The sequence below is a fragment of the Neophocaena asiaeorientalis genome, unplaced genomic scaffold (genome assembly GCF_003031525.2).
Source record: "Neophocaena asiaeorientalis asiaeorientalis breed wild unplaced genomic scaffold, Neophocaena_asiaeorientalis_V1.1 scaffold47, whole genome shotgun sequence".
Taxonomy (NCBI): domain Eukaryota; kingdom Metazoa; phylum Chordata; class Mammalia; order Artiodactyla; family Phocoenidae; genus Neophocaena; species Neophocaena asiaeorientalis.
In genome coordinates this window covers 908,737-912,970 of record NW_020175399.1, presented here as the reverse complement: position 1 = coordinate 912,970, position 4,234 = coordinate 908,737, and positions in this window count along the sequence as shown.

Genomic DNA, 4,234 nt, shown 5'->3' with positions numbered 1-4,234 from the left:
CCTCCCCTACCGCCGCTCTCAAGCCCGCCTCCGATGAGTCGCTGGTTGAGACCCGCCTCTAGCCCAGCGCCTGCTCGGAGACGTTGCTCAGGCAGCCATTATCTTCCCCATTGTTACCAAGCAGCGACAGGAAACGCTTGCCCACAACAGGAAGTGATGATGCCGCGTCCGGGCCCCGCAGCCCGACTCCCAGCCGAGTAGCCAATCCCAGGCGATTGCTTGAAAAGGCTCAGTGGGAGGAGAAGGCTGCCGGCTGACGACGCGGCAAGGCGGGCCGCGGCCTGGAAAAGGAAAACCGCTGTGACGCCCACCATGTGACAGGCCCCACCCTCCTCCGCCATTTTGAATTGTGGCGAGAAATTTCGCGTTCTGAGAATTGTGGGAAAGTTGTCTTTCCAGTTTTGAAAGCTGGAGGATGTTATCGTCTGACTGCTAGAAACCCTTTTCAGAGTGAGAAATGCGATACTAGTCTAACCTGACGTCGATTCACACAGTTAGTCCGGACCGGTTAATACAGCATCCTACCTTTATTCGACATTTATCGAGCGCCAGCTGTAGTGTCAAGCACTATTATAGATGTTGGGGATACAGCGGAAATTAAAGCGGACCAAAATCCCAGTTCTCGTGGGTCTTCATATTCTACTTGGGGGAGGGACAATAATTACTATATATATATATATGTGTATATATATGTATAACATATATATAGTTGATGATAAATGCTAGGGAGAAAAATAAAGCGGGGGGAGGTGGGCGGGAGAACGCCCGGTGGGGGCAAACGGGAATTGCAGTTTTAAAAAGAGTGGTCAGAGGTAGCCTCTCTGAGATGGTGATTCTGAAATCCTTGGAAGAGGGCGGTGACTGTAAAACGGTGGGAAAATCTGATAAGGTTGGAATTTAAGGGCGGTTAAGGAAGGCCTTTCTTAGATGGTAATGCGTGAAGGAAGGTAGAGAATGAGCTACCCAGCATCCAACTCCCGTTTTCACAGTTAAAGAAAAGCAGCCACGGTTTTAGGGTGTGTCCCTGTTTTTTTTCCCCCCATTTTTCTGTTTTCTGTGTTTTCAGGTAACACTCCAGCTACACTGGCTTTCTTAGTATTATTCCAGCGAACTAAACTTGTTCCCACCTCTACAACTTTACCTTTTCTCAACTGTCACCTCCACAGAGAAGACTTCCCTAACCACCCTATCTGAAATAACATCTTACCCGTCCCCTTACCTGCTTAATTTTCTTTAGAGCACTTCATCTGAAAATATATTATTTATTTGTTTACCCCACCCCCTTAAGAACAGTAAACCTTTTTGTTTTGTTCACTGTTATATCCGCAGCGAGCTCATAGTAGGCCCTCAAATATTTTTTGATAAGAGTGCTGGCCTCGGCATGACGGTCATTTCATCAGCCAGAAATATATTTCACTCCAAGCAGTTACAACAATATCCCTCATACTTCCCTGTTCAACTTTCCAACAGGCTTGATATTGTCATTTTTGACAGTATGGGAATATGAGTTTGGTATTGTGTCTCTACTCAGCTTTTGTCTTATATTACATGTCATATACTAGAACTTTTACCTAGAATGTGTAAAATGGGTTCTTCAGTGGCCTGCAATTGCTATTTAGCCAGATATTGAGATTATGGCAATAACATTAGCCACTCCTTGACATATTCTTGAGGCAAACGTGGCTTAATGTAAAATATAAAATCACAAAAGAAGTGGAAAATGTAGGTGAATATGTCTATAGCCTTGGGGAGGTGGAAGGACTTTCTAAACATGACACAAAGTACATAAAAGGAATTACTGTTAAATACAACTTCATAAATGAAAGTAAAGCTTCTGAATGTCAAAACACAAGGTTAATAAAGTTAAAAGACAAATGACAAACTGAGAAAAATCATTTCCATATGACAGCTAAGGGGTAGTACTGATTTATAATAAAATTAAAAGAGAAATGAGAAATTGGCAAAAATGCTACATATGATAAACATATGATAAGCATGTATGGCTAGTATCACTACAGACAGTCCCCAATTTACGTGGTTTGACTTACGATTTTTTGACTTTACTATGGTGCAAAAGAGATACTCATTCAGTAGAAACTGTACTTCAGATTTGAATTTTGATCTTTCTCTGGGCTAGCAATATGCAGTACGATACTTTCTGGTGATGCTGGGCAGCAGCAGCAAGCTGCAGTTCCCAGTCAGCCACATCATGAGGGTAAACAACCCAGACACTGATAGCAATTCTGTACCCACACAACCATTCTGTATTTCAGTACAGTATTCAATAAATTACATGAGATATTCATCACTTTATTATAAAATAGGCTTTGTGTTAGATGTTTTTGCTCAACTGTAGGCTAATTTAAGTCTTCTGAGCATGTTTAAGGTAGGCTAGGCTAAACTATGATGTTTGGTATGTTATGTGTATTAAATGCATTTTCCACTTAGGATATTTTCAACTTAGGATGGATTTCTCGGGACGTAACCCCATCGTAAATTGAGGAAGATCTGTAGTCTGGCAGGCGGACTCTCAACCACTGCGCCACCAGGGAAGCCCATAAATTTTTTTTAAAGATAAATATCCCAATTAAACGTGCAAAGGACATGAATAGACAATTCAAAGAAGGAGAAAATATTTGGCTGATAAGCATATGATAATATTAATCAGAGTAATCAACCTCACTTATAATCAGAAATAAAAATAAAAACAGTGATATCTCTTTTTTGCCTATCAGAATGTCAAAGATTAAAAGTTTTTAATATTAAGTGCTGATGAAGATACTATGAAATGGGCACACATATGCTACTGGTACAAACTGATATAACCTTTTTTAGGTAATTTGGCAACACGTATCAAAAGCCTAAATATCCATATTGTTTGATCAACAAATCCACAAACAAATTTATTTTAAGGAAAATGGACAAGTTTTCAAAAATATACGTAATAAATGTACAAAGATGTTAATCATAGTGAGTTGTATAATATTGAAATACTGAAATATCAGAAAAATAACTTTTCAACAATAATTAGTTAAATACAGTGCATCCACATAATGGACTCCTACACAGCCATTAGAAATGAGTAGCTAGATCTGGAAATATGTTTTTAAATAAAAAGGCAATTTATAAAATAGCATGTATTATTCTATTTTTATATTAAGATATGTGTAAATATACATAGAAAAAAGTCTAGATGAATATACATGCAAATAAAATGTGAAAGGATTATTAGTCATTTTTAATTCTTTACCTATTTCTGTATTGTCTTGAATATTTACAATATGCATGTATTTCTTGGTATTGGAAGGAGGGGGCATTTTTATTTTAAAAGAAAAGTCTGTCTGAATCTGAAAATGAAAAGAAAGAGCATCTCCCCATCAGCTTATTCCTTCCCACTTCAACAAGTCTACTCTTCCTTCTTCCTTCCTCCCTTCCTTCCTTCCTCCCTACCCCTCTGCCTCCCTTCCTTCTTCTCTCTCTCTCTCTCTCTCTCTCTCCCTCCCATGTACTTTTCCATGCTCTTTTATAACCAAGGGGCTGCTTACTTCCAACACCTAGGATATCACTTCTTCTCAAAACAATTTATCCCATGATGGCATTCAGTGCCACCTTAGAACCCAGGGAAGCAACCCACTGAATAATTCTCATTGAGTTTCTCTTCAGCCTAATTGCATTTCTCTCCCATGTGCTTTTTACATATGTGTGATGTTCACATATTTTTATCCCTTCCTTAACAGGAAAATAATAAAAGAATTTTCCAATTTTCCTTCTGTTCATTCACTCAACAAAATGTGTTGATCACCTATTATATGATGATCATCTACTGTAGATTGATCATCTACTTTATTTCCCAGCTGGTGGCTGGGAATAGATCAGTAGACCACAGACAAGAAGATCCTGCCCTTGTGGCAAGACAGACATTGACCGAATACTTGTAAATGTAATGAACATTACAAAGGAGACAACATATTGGTACATTGGGACCAGTATATAAAAGGAATATTTAACCCATAGAGTTGCCATTTTTAGCTGAGACTTGAGCTGAAGGAATAATGATGGTTAGGGAAAGAAGGAAAATAAGGGAGGAGCCCTGAGGGAATAACCTGCACAGATTTCCTGGGGTGAGAAAATGGAGCCTGGGAAACTGAAAAAGTAGCTCATTTTCTCTAGAAAATCATTCTATTTTCTTTTCTTCATAGCACTCATCACATTGGAATTTATCTTGTCTATTTGT